Below are 18,555 nucleotides of genomic sequence, written 5' to 3'. Positions count from 1 at the left end.
CCCTAGGCCTTGGGCAGAGCTTGGGGGCTCTCATGTCCCCAGATAAAGGGTCACTTCCATAGTCTCAACTGCCCCAAAGTAGACACTGCTGTTGGTGGCACATGTCAGCTGGCACAGGAACTAAAAATATGTATTTTTAGGGGTCTCGAACCCTGCTTATCCTACCTGGTGACTTTCCATGAAGTTAGGGAAACCTTAGTTATCCAAGTGACTTAGGCAGGTTGAAGTCCAGGTCCTGTGGCTTGCAGTTCCCCAGTTCACCATTACCAAGATTGACAGGGAACTGAGGACTGAGAGCCTGGAAGCTCTAGCAACCCCTCTCCAGGGCAGCTGTAATAGAATTTGGATATTTGGAAGCTTAGGATTCTGCAACTGTAGTAGCTTTGGCTCTCTGGAAACCATCAAGCAAGCCACCAGGAAGTGAGGAGGTCATCCAGCATCCTGGTAAGAGAAGAAATGAACCCATTGGTATCCCAAAGGCTGTCCTGGTGCCTTGCTGGGAGCGCACAAGTGCCATCTTGTTGCTGAGTAGCCTGCACAATGCATACAGAGTTGACCCTGGAGAGGAGGATCTATGGGGAACTGAGATGACAGACTAGCATTTCTTGAAGCCTTATAGTTCCAAGGTTGAGGTCAGGATATGTTTGGTTTGCTGACTTTCTCTGTTCCTGAAGAGACTGCTGTTCAATATCTTTAGATGCCAGGTTTTTCCTAGAGTGACAGCTGCCTTGGGAGACTGTTTCTGTGCTCAGCCCTGTTGGAAGTGAAGGGAAGGGTATCTGCTCAGAGAGGGACTGAGAGTTGCTGACTGGTTGATGAAAAGCCTCCAGGTACCTTCAAACTTTCAGGAGTAGGAGAGGACTTCAAAAAAAATCTCATGCTGCGATTCTACAACTGCTGAAAGGTGCTTTGGATCTTGTTTGGACCCAGAATGGGTCTGATCCAAATGTGAAACACACAAGATGGAATGTTTTCTGTCCTTTATTCTTACATGTAGTCCCTGAAAGTCTAGGCAGGAACAGCCTAACTTTCTTACAAGATGCAGACACATAACAGGGCCGAGAGTTTCTTGTGTTGCACTAGGTGTAGCGTGCCTACTCTGATGCTTCTACACATCTCTGTTTCCCCAAGGTAAATTTTAATCAATCCAGTATAATGCAGCATTAGCACAGTTTGACAGTATGAAATTCACCCTTGTCCAAAATGTCGCTGCTGTGCTTGGCACTGACCACTTGTCAATGGCTGATAGTCATGAAGATGTTACTCACCATGGCATCTGTCAGCCAAGTGTGAGCACTCCCTACAGACCTAATGAGGAGAGGACTTGTGGAGGAACTTGTTTTGGCATGGCTGGAATTTTGTTATGGCTGGAATTTTGTTGGAAAGAAGACATCCCATAATTACAAATCTTCACTGATGCAAGCTTTTTGGTGGTGTATATGAAAGGAGCGGGAAAAGAGAGAGGAGGGTGGGAGCACAAAAGCAAACTGCAGTCCCTGAGCCATAGCTGGGATGCCGCTACTTGACAAACCATGGGTTGGAAATATCCATGGTGAAGAGTTTGGATTGCCCTCCAGTGGCCAAATGGGATTTCAGATTCCATCATAGGTCAAAGGCAATGTCAAAAAAAAGAAATTTGGAGAAAGAAAAATCAGCAACCAGAAGCAGCCTGCTGTATATTTTACAGGATGGTGGTATCTATATTACCATCTATTACAGACACTTAACATTTGCCTTCTTCCTCTTTAATGTCATCTTCCATACCACTGCTTTTCCTGTGGTCATGCAGACCTTCACAGCTGTCACCAGCTGAGCACGCAGCTGCAGGGACCTTCTCTGGCAGACTAGGGTGGGACAACAGTGTATGTAAGGCCAAGGTCAGCAATCGGTGCTGTATCCCGAGAGACACACCAAACAGAATTACATACGGCAGAAAAAACAGTCACCTCAAAAGCCCAAGGCACCTTATGAGTAACAGCATTCATATAAAAAACAGTAAAAAATACATCTGTGTCAAATCTGGCATCAAGGGTCCTTGGTCTTATCTCATCTCTTGACCTTGCTCGCCCTGTTAAGAGGAAACATGGATGCTATTACAGCAATCCTGTTCTGATTCTGTGCCACCATTAATGGTTCCTCCCTCTCTAAAAGTAAATGTGGAGCCCCTGTAGTCCAGTTTCACTGGGTATGAAAGTTTGGTGTGCTCAGGGTTTGTTTGGTTTGGTTTTTTGTTTGTTTTTTTTTGTTTGTGGGGGGGTTTTGTTTGGGTTTTTTTGGTTGGTTTGGTTTGGTTTGTTTTTTTTTGTTGGGACAACACTCGTTCCACATCTATTTTGGCTGAAGACTCAGCTTTTAACTTTTGGCTACACATTTGACGCTGAGCATTTTTCTGCCTCTTGAATGGTGTTTCTGAAGACTATTCCAACACCAAGCCCTTGGCAAGAAGAGTGCAGGACAGGGTGAGGAGATCATGTGAAAGGAAATCAGCTCCCGGCGCATCCTGGACTTGTTCAAACTTCCTTGGAAAAACCTTTCCAGAATCTGTCTGCCCTCTTGCTGTGCTGGTGCAGGTCTGTTTTGACTGAGTGACTAATAAGTAAGGCAGAAAACTGTTAGTTTTGTCTCAGAGACTTGAGTGACAGCTAGAGAACTATCTTCTCAGAGGATGGAAAACTGTTTGACACTTGGCCAGCCTATGAGTCTTCCCAAACCCTTTGATATCTAGGAGCTGATTGTAGTCCAGGACCCTGGTTCAACAGAGTTTGAAGTCACACAGAGACCATGATTTACAGGAATACAGGGCTGGAAAGGACCCAAGAGACACCTTCCCCACCCCTCCTCACACAGAGGCAAGCTAACAATGCCTTGGCCTCTCCTGGCAGATGGATATTTGATCTGTCCTTAAAAATCTCTAATCACAACAATAACAAATCTTTCTAGGTATTCTCCTCCAGTCCTGGATTTTCCTAACAGTAAATGGTGTTTCCTAATACATAACCTAAATCACCCTTGTTGTAAATTAAGCCAGTTCTTCCCATATCCTTATGTGGATCATAGTCTTTCAGAGTAATGTTTTAAGTACTAGAAGTCTTTCATTATGTCCCATTTCAGGATGGTTTTTTTGAGATTAAAAAAAGAAAAGGAAAAAAAAGCCCCAAACCAAACACATCAACTCCTTGAACCTCTCCTTACAGGTCATGTTTTCCAAACTTCTCATCATCCTTGTTGGTCTCCTCTGGCTCTTCTCCACTTAGTCTCCATCAAAAGCATGGCCCTAAAGCAGACACACTGCTCCAGTAAAGACCTCACCCACACTGAGCAAAGCTCAAAAATTACCTCCTGTGGATTACACAACACATCTGTTGTTAAAGATCAGCACAAGATTGGCTGTGGGCTTTTTCCACTTTCCTTCCAACATCCTATTGTTAGGTTATTAATTCAAGAATTTTCAGTTCTTACACATAATGAACCTTACCTCCTGTCCTGTAGTGGTGTTTAAAAATGCTGATAAATCAAGACCTAAACTGGAAGTAAATCCATGAAAATGAACGGTGTGACTGCAGTAGCAAAAATCATGTAATAGAAGCAGCAAGGAGCAATGTCAGGACCAAGTCATATGCTGGATACTGGTGTACTTAGACTTCAGAGAGCTAATATCCCTATTATGTACTGACTTTGCTTTTGTATAAATCTACAGAGTACTTAGCCATACCCCTAACAGATGTTATAGGTATTCATACTTTTATTCATTATTTTCTCCTTCACCTAACCTTATGAACAGCTGTAAGAGCAGGATCCTACATCTTGCCCTCATCTTGCACAGACAGGGTTTAAAGTATGTATTTGTGGATCATGTGAGAATTTGGATGTGCAGACAGTGACAGTAACCTAAGAAAACAGACATCAGCTTTGTAAATATAGTCCCCAGTTTTGACTTCAATGTTTGCATCTCCTAGTCATAACTAGTGCAGTAGTTATTCGATATACAGAGAGTAGAGATGCTGTGAGTAGGGACTGCCTGAGATGACTTCTGTCCAATTAAATTCTGTAAGAAATTTCTATCCCTTAACCGGTGACTATTTGCTTATTCCTGTTTTACAAAGTAATATTGGATGTCTAGTGGTTCAATAAATATTTTTCTGTAGCTCCTCCCATCTCAGTCAGTTTTCTTCAAAATAAGATTTCTATAAATCTTGATAATGCAGTGAGTGCACCCAAAAATATTTGGGTAGAATCTTTTCCCTCATAAAATATGTTTCATATGCTGCCCAGCAAAAATGCTTGCAAAAGACACAGGACTATGCAAGTCATACGGGGGAAAAAAATCCTTTGTCTTTGTTATTATATTCATATCATCTGTCTGCAAAGAGCATAGACCTAGGAAAGTCTGGAAAGATAAGTGAATGCATCTAGACTCTTCAACTAGACCAAAGAAGAAGGTTTGTAAATCTGGCCAAGACGAGGTCACTGGTGACCCTGAATGTTTAGACATATGACTCATATATAAAAGAATACTTTAACCATCAAAAGATTAATCATTTGTTTCTCTTCACTCTCCCTTTCCTGCAAAAAAAAAAAAAAAGAAAAAGAAAAAAAAAGTAAGCCTTGCAGTGATTTCTTTCTCCTCACATTTAATCCTTCTATTAATCTACACTATATTAAAGCACCACACTTGGACTGGGATAGCTTCTAGCTCATAGTAGCAGATATTAAGCAGACGGTGTCCCTGGACAAAGACGGGTATGGGATTCACTCTGCTGCTTCACCATTTTAGCAAGTGCTGGTGGCCTCTGAGATTTCATAAATCCAGCACTGGAGAAGAACAGGGACAGAACAGATCTCAAGCAGAGAAGGTCCCATAGGAATCATGCCAAGGTAAAAAACTTGGGACTAAGGTGTTTTTAAACTCTTCTCTTCAAAGGCCCCAAGAAAGAGGATATTTGGGCTCCTCACAGTAAGTGTGTAGACGGCTCAGAGGCATCAAGCAAATGACTACTGGATTTGACAGATGTGAAGGATCAGAAGAGTGGAAGAGGCTCTGCAGTTTAACTGCACTATTTAAATATCTCTATGGACTCACACAGATTGCAGGTTTAACCTGGACTATACACTGCACTGCATCCTCTGTATGGCTAATGTGACAGCACTGCCTTGGCATCAAGAAATATCAAATACAGTTCATGTCTTTGCCTGAGGGTCTCACCTCTTCATCCAGTGCTGTGAAGCTGGACAGAATTTCACACAACTGTGCCACACAGATGTACCACTTCTCCTCTACCTCCTGCCACAGGATAGTTTGCTCTGCTACACATAAGAATTCCCAGGTTCCGCTGTCCAGCATGTGTTGTTATATCAGATGAGCCTGTGCTTGATGAGATGAGCTGTGAATGAACTCAGGTAGCTGGTCTGAATCCCTACTTCCAAGTAGTGCAAACTGGAAGATACATCTTAGCTCCTACACATTGACAGTAAAAAACAGAAAGGGATTTCTTTTTCTTTTTTATCAAATTTTGGTTTTGGCTTCTTTGCAGAGTTCTTTCTTTGCTCACAGTTGACCTTGGCAAGCACCTCACCGAACTCAAACAAAGAAATTCCCTCTGGAGGTCAAATGCGGGCGTCTTTGTTCCCCTCCAGAGAGTGGATTTGATCTGAAAGTCCATGGTATTGCTAAGCAAACACCTCACTTCTGTTACAACGAGGATTTGTTTCTAGGAGCTGGGATAACCTTCCTCACTGCCACTTGCAGGTTGGAAAATTCAGCACTGTAAATCATGGAGAAGACACAAGTATTTGGGAGTTTCACTGAAAGCAAGGCCGTGGTGGAAGGGATTAGCGCTATCGACACAGTACCTCTTCCCCAGTCATTACTGATCAAAGCCAGGGGTCTTTTTTGAAAAATAAAAAGAAAATCTTTATATTGTGATACTGTCCAACAGCTCTGCCTGTCACTGTAACAGAAATTTGCAGCTTCCTACCATTCATTTGTTCAGGACAAAGTACTGAAAGGTCTCTTGAAAACAGAGTACCCAAACATGGCACACCATTAAAAGAAAAATCTGTCACATTGGTCATAGCAATTGTTTCTGATGGAGAAAGAGTAGATGTAGTATCTCTGGCAAAGAAGATGAATGGTGCACATAACGTCTGATTTAAGACACAGAAAAGTCAAAAGATTTCAAGACTGTGGCAGGCTTTGGATAAAGTCCTCACACTGCTCCACATAGAGCAGAGGACTAGCTGGAGTCCCTGCTGTCCACTGCCATTTATGGTGCCTGTCTCATTCAGTCACTTACGGCTGCCTTTTCTCTAGCCATGGAACACTTTGACCCCATCAATCTAAAGAGCACATAATGATGTTTCCCCACATCTTGGATATAATATATGATACCTCTTTTATTACTGTGACTTAGATTAAAGGCAACTGGTGGGAGTTTGGCCTTGGCTTCTTCTAGAAAGGGATGAAGCATCAGTGTTTCCTCATTTTTATTTTGTTTTTTACTGTAGACTCACATCCATTAATTTGTGAGTTTTTTACTTGCTTTTACTTTGTTTGGGGAATTAGTTTGTTTCCAGGGGAATACCAAGAAAAGAGTAATACTAATTTACCACTCATTCTCACAAGTGCCGTCACATCCATAGTCATACCAAGTAATCCACCAGTACCACCACAGGACAGTGATCCCGAATGCATGCAATAATGAATTTAATGCTGTTGATACTTTCATGAAATCCGTGATAATAAGGTTAATCTCCACAGGATTAATGACACTGTTCGCAACTCAGTTTTCTTGTACTTTGCAACATCTGTTCCCATGGTGTCCCCACCTCTACACCATCTCCCTTTCCCCCAAGGTAGGACAGTGCTCGTGTGTGGCTACTCAGCAAGGCTGCTGCACATGTGGTACTAGGAAGGGGAAGAGAAGTTTACTAGATTAAAGAGCAGAAGCCTAGGAGATTAAAGAAAAAGTCTCTCTGCCCTCAGCATCCTCCACAAGTTGTCCACATCCATCATGAGATATGATTTTAGAATCAGGGATCAGTAGAGAGACACTGACTTACTTTGCCTTCATCAGTCTCTTGAGTGCCCTTGATCCCTTATCCAAAATGTTCAAGAGTGTTGTGGCACCTGGTGGTATTTTGATACCTTCATCAACCATATGTATTGTGAAAGATTCAAGCCATATCCACAGGAACAGAGATGTGAACACCGGAAGTCTGTGGAAAGTTAACACCAATTTGTTCTCATGACCATGTGTGGGCTCAGAAGCTGAGATGCTTTCCTAGCAAGAGAGACTTAACACAAACCCATCCTATATGTGAAGTGGTCCAGCAGTGGGATTCCTCCGAGCTTCTTTAATTTTTCTTCAGGGAAGGATGGAGATCAGTCATGACTAGTAACAGACTAATTGGACTCAAGAGGTGTTTCATTACATTGTGTCCTTTAAAAAGCTGTAATACTGTGACCAGTCAGTTCAGCCACTGAATTTTGAGCAAGTAGCAATCATTTACAAGTTTGACGAAGACACTCCAGCACTAAGGACTTGATTTATTCTGCACAACCTAGCTTTCTATTTCGTATGACTTCTTCCTCTAAGTGCACATTTGAAGAGGTGTGTTCACCATGGATGTTGTTTATTAACATTTCTGCATTCCTGTCATCTTTTTATCTCCTTGCAATGAAATTGACAATCAAGAAAGACAAAGAATACTTTAGTTTATGGGCCAACTACAAAGAATAGGGCAAAGATTTCCAAAGCAAGAAGATTCAAGTCCAACCCATTTACCCCTAAAATTACTGTTTTCAAACTGCATTTTCCCACTACACTTTGTTGCAACTGTTTTCTGTTATATATGGTTATTCCGTCCCAATGCTTTTTTCATAACGATAACAGAAAAATAGTTTTTGTAATGTCCATATACATCAGGAAACACTGTTTTTAACTGCAGGTGAAAAAATTTAATGCTTTCTTTCCACACTTTCCAGCTACCGTTCCTGCGTAGCTGGTCTGACACTGTTTCCTTTTATTTCTACTCAATAGCCCCCCATGATTTAACCAGGAAGCTGGCTTCTTTCTGGCCTTTTCATGAAGAGACTGTTTGAAACGGGAAACCCTCAGTGAAGGGAGTGTCAGCTTACTCCAGATGACCGCAGACATCAGGCACTTTCCACCTTTGATTCTTCAAGGGTCTGAATCCAGTCCCACTATTCTCCAAGAACCTCCCAGTTCTCTCTTGAACTCAGTCCTTAATTGAAAAGCATGATCCCAAAAACCAGACCAGAATAGATAGGATAACAAGGTTAGAAGCAAGTATAACTCCACTTAGACAAAAGTTAAGGTGGAGTTCGAAGCTTTTCCTTTCTTTTAAAATCTTACTGTACAAAAACCCCATACAATCATACCTTGCGTGCCTGGCTAATGCTGTGTACAGCCTGGTTTATATTACTACTCAAAGCACGAACCCTATAAGGGACATCCTTACAGTGAAGTGTTTACCTCAATTATTAGCTTGCTTTTACAAGGTTGGAAATTAATTTGGCACTGATGTTGCTATGTTAGCAAGGTTATAGCTTGAAGACATACATATAAGTGGCAAGAAGGTTTGGCAGTCCAAAAAAATTGAGGAACAGTCCCCCAAAACAGAAAAGGAAATACTGAGTCTAATAGCTCAGATAACCTCTCTTAATACAACTGTAAGTTGCTTTATGTTTGCACTTCAGATATTTAGATGTATGCCCCTCAAAGCAGATTATGTATCCTGAATCAAGCAGGTGGAGGATGGAGCAGGAAGTGGCAGTGCAAAGATTTCTCTTAAACCCAGATGGTGTACACAGCTTCCTCAGCCGTGTTCTGAGTTGAAGAAACAGATGAACTGAACATGAAGCAGATGCTGGAGGTATGCGTGGGGTTGCTGGGGAGACTGTCTTAACACACCACATGGGACAAGTCAGAATTTTCAACCGAAGAGAAGCCAAGGCTGAGAACAGTCATGACTGTCCTTTGTAAATGCATGTAAATGTACACTAATAAGCAGAGAGATGGGGGGAAAAGCAGCCTGAGCCAATTACAAAGTTCAGTTGAGTATAAACTAGCAATAACTATCCTTACTCTGGAAATCACAAGCCTGTTCCTCACAACTGTTCCTATGGTAGCCCTGTGCTAAAGCAGTCTCCAAACACGTGCAGCAAGGACAAGTCTCCCTGCTTCCTGGATGGACCTGGATATGGACTTGGACACAATTATATAATGGTTGTAGATGAGAGGACCGACCTTTGTGATCCAGGAAATTTTTTCTAGGCCCATTTTAACTGTGGAGGAAGTGCCAAGGAGTCAACAAAAGTGAGAAAGACATGGATGACATGTGCTTACAGATGGGAAAATGGAATAAGGAGAGACCATTGAAATACATGGAGAAAGGCCTAGTGGAGAGCAGTCACCTATAAGCAGTAGTATTTGCTTGTGAGAATCTATGCACATATAGCTACAGCCATAATTAAACACCACACTCTTTATCCATCAATTTTTAAATTCCTATTAACTCAAAATATCTAATAAGACAAGTAAAAATGTTTTCTTCCTCCTCTGCTAATGACATGGGAACAGAAGTGATCCTACCTGTGCCAGTTTGCATCATGGCAAGTGTGCATCGTCACTGTGCGTGTAGAACCTGCATGGCAGTACCAGTTCCTGGCATCACTTCCCTCCTGAAGGTAGCAAGGATCCTTCCGCACAGTCATCTGCTGTTCATTATCTTTGCAAAGAGGAAGTGGAGCATTATGCTATGTTGAATTACAAAATGTCCTTAAGCATCTTGTGTAAAGGAGCAGAGAGTGAACACAAATTGACTCCAAAGTAAATAAATCCCAGAGAAAGTGCAAAATGAACAATACTGAATTTATTAAACTTGACCCTTTTTGTTTTTCCATTCAGAAAAATTTAAAAAATCTCCAGGAAAATGCAATGAGCCAGACTGCATTTGTTCCACTTGGATAAGAAGCTTTCTGAAAAACCTATGGAACAGCATGGAATGCAGCTTTGCCTTCGAAGAAAAAAGTCATCACTGGTTGTTAAAGAAATCGCTGAATGATCTGTGCCCAGTGCTTCAGTGTTTTGCATAAAGTCAGCCTTGTCAAAGAGGAAGGGCAGGAGCAGAGCTACCTGCCAAATAGTTCATTGCTGGCAAGGGGATGAGAATCAATGTTCACAAATCTACACTGTGCTGAAAGGACATATTTATTGAACTTAAATAAAAAGTTAACTGCTAAGGACTGATTTTTTTTTTCCATTATATTTGTACAAATATATATTCATAGTCTGAATCTGTAAATAGTCTTACATGCAATGAGTTTAGGAGGTTTAGTAGCTACTGATCCGTTTATGGACCTAGCTTGATTATGTACAAACTGATTATGTACAAACCCAAACTGAGAGTAAATGTGTAATTTTCTTGGTCAGATTTAACTGTGAATAAGAACTGTCAGTGGTGTCAATCCTGCACAAAGAAATGCACTTGGAGTCCAAAGTGCACTTGGCTCTTCCATGTTACCAAACCTTACTTTGTCAGAATTTTCCTCTGGATAGAAGATCAGGTTCCCACATGACACCTAGCCCTGCCGGCTTCTGTGGTGCCATGGACACGGTGCTTGCAGGGCCTGGAAGGACAGGCAGGGACCTATAGAGGTGTGAGGGGAATATGGCTATTTGGCATAATGAAACAGCTTAAAGGAGGAAAGGGATATAGTGAGGGAAAGAATGTGCTTCTTGTTGCAAGCCTTTCTCATGAGGACATGCACACTCTTTCCTATACTATGGGACTTACGGTGAGTAGGGAATAGCTGCCCATGGCAGGTGGTGTACAGGCACCAGCGATGGGGATCCAGGCTCCTGGCTGCTGCCTCAAGCAACAGCTGGACACGGCCCTTGTTATTGACACCTTTGCACTGAGAAGGGAATGGGATTTCACCTACCTCCCTTTTTTGTGAGTAACAAAGTGCCAGCCTTGCCATGACAGACTACATAATAAATCATGATTACATCATCACATGACAAACTGCCTATGCCAAACACTTTAGCAACAGCGCCAGCTATCAAGGATTGATGCTTTGACAGCTATGAGATCAAACAGAAAATGAGTGCAATGTACTATTCCAAATAGTGAAGTTTTAAATTCCTTTTCTTTCTGTGATCTCAGAAAAGAATAGGACTGAATGACTGTCCACGCAGGACAGTTGCTATTGTTTGTTTATTGAAGTCCTATGAATCACCATTAAACACACTTTCTGGCTTACCAAAATAAAAACCAACCAACCAACCAATCAAAAACATTTCTGTATTTGAAACTTTTAATTTTCAGAATGGTTTTAATTTTGCTGATTTTTTTCACCTTTTTCTTTCTCTGTTTGGTAAGAGAAAACAAATTTTGGGAGGAGGATGGAGAGAAAGAGCAAAAATAGAAAAAAGAACTTGTCTGCTGAAATTCAAAGGTAAATCAGAGCTGCATTTTTCATATGGCTGTTTCTTTGGAAGAACTGAACACTGAGATTGCAAGAAAAGGACTGGTTTCCACTGAGAAAAAGAGGCTAGTTTTTTTCTTTTTAATTGGCTTCATCAAGTACTTCTCAAAAAGATAACCAGAGAAACAGAAAAACTTTCCAGTTCGTATTTACAATGACTTGTCTCTGAAACTCATGCACCACTGTAAGACTGTGTAATACAGTAGTGCCTGGGGACACGATGGAAGTGAGTGTTGGTGTGTACCTTGATCCCAGGAGGAAAATATCCCCTTCAATACTTTTCACATTTACTCAAAAATACCTAAACCCACTGCACAACACGTATGCCAAGAAGGCAGCCAAGAACTCAAGGATATTTTTTCTTCTCTCCAAATAGCATATTTTCCCACTCAAAAGAAAAAAAAAAATCCCATCAGTCTGACAGACTTCTAGGAAGCAGTGGGATTAATTTATAGTTGCCAGGGTCCAAGTTCAGTTTGTTTAGGCACTGGCAAGAAAGGGACTATTTTACACCTCTATTTACATAACTAATGAATCTAGGAGAGTGCTTAGCAACCTCTCATCAAGCAGCATGAGATTCACCTTCCTAAAAACAGGCTCATCAAGATGTGGTGCAGTCATTTAGCTCTGTTATAGTGTGTGTTAATAGGGGAAATTATTACTTTACTTAGTGTTACACAGACATGTTTTTTCCATGTTCTCTAAAGGTTTCTGGTTTTTTGAAGGTACATTTTTATTTAATGTTACTGACCTACTTTTCCCCTTTCTACTCAAGAAGCCTTTTATCTGTTATTTCCTCATTTAAAAAAAAAGCTCTTTATGCTAGGAGTATACTAAAATACATTTTATTTTTCCCATTCTCTTTCATTAACCAGGAACTCTTAGAAAATGGCAAAAGTGGTTTGGCTTGGGAGAAAGGAGTCAGATCAAATGCGAGAAAAAAATTATGCAGACAGGTTTTTATGACGCTGCATTAAAGTGAACCCAAATGTCACAACTGCCACCTCAAAACTTACCTCCCTGAAGGGACGAGCCAGCAGCCACTGCTTTCTCTAGAGGGCTTAACCCAGAAGTGGTTCATATGTAAAGGACAGAGTCCTGTTACCCCAAACATGATAACCAGTTTACACCATATCACACCTGCTCAATATGAATCCAGGTCCACCTATATATGAGACAAAAGCAGGGACAGAAAGAAAAGAGCTCAGTGGCCTTCCACACCTGACTGCAGCCATGAACAGTGAGGGCAAGGCTGGGTTTGGGGGCTGCCAAAGTGAATTCAGTCTTATAGGTAGTGGATGGGCAGAGAGGGGAGCAACTGTTTTTGGTTTCTGCCCAAGAGCAAACCAGTTTCTCCCAAGATACCTCGGTAGCTGCTTGCTGTTTTACATCTGCCCGTAGTGAAGCCCCAGCTCTTTTTCGGCTGAAGTTTTCATTTAAAAGTGGTTCAAACTGCTCAGAGAGGTACTTGGATTTCCAGGCAAGTTACTAAAATAGTTTCTTCACATTAATTTTTCCCTTCCTCCTGAAGCCAGCAGGTGACATCTGAAAGACATACAAAACAAAGAGCAAATTATCATTTCAAAGGAATTAGTAACTCCACTCCATCCGTGTGGGCGCTGCAGCCCCGCTGACAGGCTGCCTGTCCTCCCATACCACAGAGCTGGGAGCAGGGCCAGCATCCTGGCCATGCATCAGTTCCCCACCACAGATATCACAGTATGCCTTGTGTCAAAGGGAACAGGAGTGTCTTGAGCCCTAAATGAAACAGCATCCTGTAGAGTTTAGCCAAAACAAATACAATTTAAGGTGCTAGGTGGTATGACTCAGTTCTAGGAGGGGATGTTTGTGGTATGAGAGGGAAGTCAGTTTGTTGCTGCAGGATTCGACTCTCAGTATGTTATTGCAGAATGCACAAGAGAAAAAGGAAAAGAATATGAAGACAAGAAAGAGTGAGACAAATGAGTAGACAGAGGATACACAAGCCCTTCCTTCCAGATCACAGTGTCACACGTTCACACAAGTTGTGCTGCATGTCTGCATTTTGTCCGGTGTACTTGCAGTATCACCAGTAAGAGGCTTTCTTTTTCTGTGCCAACTCTTTGTTAAATCAGGTTTTCTCCTTTCTCATCTTTTCTCTTCCTCAGTCCACCACCCCGAGACTGGCTGGAAGGTTCCTCACTGCTCCATCACTACTGCCCTCCATGGCCTCAGGCTGACCACTGCCTTCTCCTGACCCTGTGAAATGGGGGAAGGAACACCTTTTTGCTTCGCAGATGTAGTAACAGGGTTAAAAAAAAAAAAAAGACACAGGTGCTTAGAGTGTGCAGCAACAGTTAGTGCCATACATACCCTGGGATCTTTTATTTAGAGACCAGAGATGCCACATGGGTGTAGATTTGTTTTACTAAATGAAGCAAATTTGGTGTATTTGACATGGAGACATGGAATTTCCCCTTTCTAGTAGCACTTGTGTGCAGCCTGGCAGGTTTAGCCTGCCTGTGCAGACTGCCCCAAGCAGTTGTGATGCCAGACTTCCCAAGTAGGTAGTGCCCCTCTGCACAGTCAGTTCCTGCTTTTCCAGGGCTCATAGATAAGGAAATGCACAGCGTAAACAACACTATCTGGTTCCTGCATTCCCTGTAGCTTACTGTGCAGGCGAATCTAAGCAAACCCACGATTTAGGTGCAAGACTGAGAAACACAGCAGGCATGCACAAGAGCTCTGTGAACATGCTTGTGTCTGCACAGTGAGAAAGAGCCAGGTGGGGAATCCACCTATTTTACTCTGCCAATCTAAGCAATTAGCTCCTAGGGTGATGACTGTGTGGTCAGAAGCAGATTGGGATTCCAGATTTTGCTGTGTTTTGGCTCCTCTGGGGGTGGGATATGACCTTCGACACAATGATGTGCTTGTGTGGCTGGACAGCTTCTCCCCAGAGCCAGAGCTTGGCCTCTCGACTGGGAGCAGGAGCCAAGGAGTGTGCATACAACTGCATCCCCCTGCGGGAACACATCCCTGGCCTGCCAGTTTTTAAAAATGCATTTGATAAAAAGTCCCAGACTCCAAGATTGCAGCAAGAGCAGGGATGAGATGGGACCTGCTCAGGCCATGTGACCCTCATCATTTTTGGAACATACTGAGGTACAAAACACTCCCTGCTATGCCTAAGAACTCATTAAAAAAAAAAAACAAAACTCTATTCTTACTGTAAGTGTATTAAAAATTTTACATGAAAGGGAAAATTTAAACTTTGCAGAGGCTAGTTGCCTTTGGCTTGTCTGAGTGACAATGGAAAACAAGGATGAGGAACATCTAATATCTTTTTACTACAGACTTTAAAACGTGTTAAAATAACATCCACAGCCAGACATTTCCAAACATAACCCTGCATAAAACCCTGTGGTAAAAATTTTCGGTAACAATTAAATCACATTCTCTTTCCACACTGCTGGTATTGTAGTTGAGCTCAAAATCAAATTCATGTCAACAAATTATTTAATGAGCGACATTACGCTGGCTGTGTAATGACACATAGGAGGACTGATACTGGCAGTTCAGCAGAGCCTGAGTCATTCCAATATGTGGAGGGAATAGATGATGCTTGAGCATTCCACTCAGTCCTTTATGCCCAGACATGGAGCTTGCTGTTGGACAGAGCTGTGGGAGAAAGAGTTGGTGTGACCAGCAGAAGGCAGGAGATGGCTCTGTGGTGCTCAGAGCAGATGAGGAATAGCTATCATGTGGGAGAAAAGCCATATCTTTTCCATGTATATGGAGACTTTTCTCCCAAAACGCATAGCATAATCAGAAATAAGGAAACTAGACTCAAAAAAAGTATAGCAATTTTGAGAAAACTCTCAGTCTCTTCAGCAGGCCGCAGAAAGCTGGTGTAAAAGACGTAGGTCAGAGCTCTGGCTTGTGGGAAGGAAGAGTGGCTGAGAGGTGTGTGTGGGTCAATGCCCAGAGACAGAAGGGTGTACAAGGCAGGAGGTATGAGCAAGTACATCAGAGTCTCAAGAAGTAGGAGGTAAACAGCAGGGGACTATTTTTCTTTGAACCATCATGTCCTGAGGGTTCTCTGTTGCTTGTTTCCTCCTCCAAGCTTTCAAGGACAAAGCTTTAAGTAACAGAGAAGAATGGATCAGAAAATCCAGAGGACCCACATGAGAGACCTCTGAGGTAGAACAAAGACATATACACATGGAAAGTGATCCCCTGAAGCTGTTGCCAAACACTACTCTGTACACAGTATAAACACTCTTTCCTGTGTTATGGGAAACTTTCAGAAGACAAGTACATGAAACGTGATCAGCGCTTTCCTCTGCTGATTAATCGGCAACAACAAAAAATGGAATGTTGATTAATTTGACTAGCTTGGTTTGCTTCATATGTGGTCTTCCAGAATGCCAGCTGTGCAGATGCTGAAGCAAAACCAACCTAAAAATATTTTTCCCCTTGGGAGACAAGGGAGGCTGCAGATTCAGATTCAACGCCCAGGTTTCCCTTCAGCATTTTCTTCTGGCCTGAATCCCAAAACTCTCTAACCTGCAGTCACATCTGCTGTGGCAAGGTTTGGCTCAGGGCATAGGAAACATGAAAGATCACAACAAGGTTCTGTAAATTCTCATCCTTTCTAGACCCTGATTTTGACTGGCCTGACTCAGTTCTGAAAACTAACATCACAGTGCAGAATACACCACGGGAAGCACAATATCTGCTTTCTCTGAACATCTCCTTAGGAAAAGGTAAGTTTTGCTGGAAGCCAAAACCTGTCCATTTTAATATAGCAGCTTCTCTGAGTACATTCGCCCTGTCCCCTGTCACCACGCTGCTAGCCAGGTATGAAGATCATTATCTCTCTTTAGCTCTGATGTACCTCTATAACAATTCTAAAAAGTGGGGACGGTCATTCTGCTGAGCAAAGTAAAATCATCCCTACCCATAGTGAAGCTGTCCAAACAAAAATTTATTTCTTGAGCTGGTATGTCTCGCCCAATTAATCTTGCAGCAGGCTGCCAAAGTCAGGCTGCATTTGCTCTTTGTTTATTTTCAGCCAGTACTACACGTGATGGAGTAAACTTGTTTACTTGTCATAACAGCTTCTCGGGAAATGGGACCGTAGGAACTTCAGAAAACTGAATTGGAAGTGTATTTCTGAGCTGCCACATAGCCTGCATCTTCCTTTTGCAGCATAAAGGGATGGCGTACAATCACGTAAAAAAGTAGTTTTACTTACTTGGGTGGGGTAAGGTTATAACAATGGTTTCTAAGTGTTGCCTAAAAAGCCAATATGTCCTGTGCTCTTTCTACACCTTAGGTGACATATGAAGCCAAGTATTTCCAGTTATCCAAAAAGCCAGAAACAGTGCTCAGAGTATGAAACTCTTACTGCAATATTTCAAAGCCATCTGTGTAGCTTCTGACCAACCAAACTCCCTTATCCCAGAGGGCAGACTATGGCATAGTATGACCCAATTCTTTCTATTTGCTGTCTGTGAATTCAGCCAAAAAGACTGCAACATTATACATCCTATGGCATGTCCACAGAAACTTGCTGTGTCAACAAGAGGTAACAGCCTGGAAAGCCACTATACATCATTAAAATCACAGACCAGTTGCTGTGACATCCTTTGAGCTCATATCCCCAGAAGGGAATAAATTAAACGAGGAATGCCTTCACTTTTCTCGTAGCCCCCTGTAAGTCTTCACAGTGACATGTTGCTGACTAAGCCAGTAGCTGTGCTGCACACATACCTTGTTTTCCTGACGACCTCCACTGTAAGACCCTCTTGAAGTTTAATCAGTTTACCTGTCTTTAAACTTTTTGACCAAGATTTTCATGCTGTGAAGATGGTTGATCTCATCCAAACTTTAGGCACCTAATGAGGTTAATCCTGTGTAATGGAGGGAAGCAGGGCTATCTGAGAGGCTGAGAAGCCCCACTCAGAGACAGCTGCCTATGAGCACTGGGTCCTGTCCTCCCTGGGTGTCTCTGTTTCAAGGGTGATAAGAAGGTGCAGCTCCTCTTGTTCCTGCAGCTGCTGTTCCTGGGTGCTAACAGCTGTGAGGAGGCTCCAGACTAGAGCAGCAGGATGCAGTTTTAGGGGTCATCCACGATGGGGAGGGAATGGCATGCAAAGAGTAGGAACAAATTCCATGGTTTTAATGCAAAAGTGGGGAAAACATGAATGAAACAGATTGCGAGAAAGAGCTGAGGAATAACTGGGAATGTAGGACTGACTACTTGAATCATGAGACAGATTTGGGAGATGCGGGGGAAGAAGGGGAGAGGTGTATATTGTAAGTGTAGCTGTAAGGTACGTTGGGGGGTCAGGTGAGAGCAGATACTCTGATAGGTAGGAAAAAAACCTTACACTGAGAGCTGAGATGAGGGGAAGACTGAGGTGTAGAAGAGAGAAAAGGTCTGGAGCTGGCAGCAAAGCCAGAGAGAAAAAAGCTTGGACTAGGAGAAACAGGAGATTGGAGTGAAGAGATCCTAAGAGAGAGATGATATCAAAGCTGCAAGGCTGGTTGATGTGGCACAGGAAACTTTAAACCTAGCTTTCCTGAAGTACTGAATGCTTGGATTGCAATCTGTACTATGTTGTTTCGGAGTAGACTTAACATGTCATGACTACACATGTGCTTTCAAGCACACATATTTCTGAAGACCCAGTGAAGGGCCAACATCCATGTCTGGCTGGTGTGGCTTTTGAGGTGGACAAGCCATCAGGGTAGTAGACCATCTTGGCTAAGCACCTTTGGCAAGAACATGCCAATCAGGAATGAAGCCCCAGGAACAGGAACGAAGCCCTCCTCAAGCCACCCAGATGCCTGTCAGTGCCTGCCTGACATGATGCTGAAGAACATCCGAGCTGGGACACCCCCACAGTGACCACCTCTCCATGAACACAGCAGTAGGAGGACCGTCATGTACTGCTGTTCCCTTTGCACCTGCAAACCAAGAGGTGGCCCTGGGGCTGTGCTACAGCATCAGACCTAAGTCTCCAGAGCCTGGCAGAGAGGATGAGGAGCATGCA

The 18,555-nt window shown here is 42.6% G+C and overlaps 1 long non-coding RNA gene across 1 annotated transcript; it reads right to left on the bottom strand.

Moving 5' to 3' along the window:
* Window positions 1-9,624: 9,624 nt before the first annotated feature.
* Window positions 9,625-13,051, bottom strand: LOC120323164. The gene is made up of 3 exons (XR_005563366.1): window positions 12,878-13,051; window positions 12,529-12,677; window positions 9,625-9,750 (listed from the first exon to the last, which is right to left on the bottom strand). It is a non-coding gene; the product is annotated as an uncharacterized LOC120323164 (long non-coding RNA).
* Window positions 13,052-18,555: the final 5,504 nt, after the last annotated feature.

This window comes from Pipra filicauda, unplaced genomic scaffold (assembly GCF_003945595.2).
Source record: "Pipra filicauda isolate LSUMZ 115617 unplaced genomic scaffold, ASM394559v2 scaffold202_size1376763_pilon, whole genome shotgun sequence".
In the NCBI taxonomy this organism is placed as follows: domain Eukaryota; kingdom Metazoa; phylum Chordata; class Aves; order Passeriformes; family Pipridae; genus Pipra; species Pipra filicauda.
Note: the sequence above shows the minus strand (reverse complement) of the source record. Positions and strands in the feature narration are given on the sequence as shown.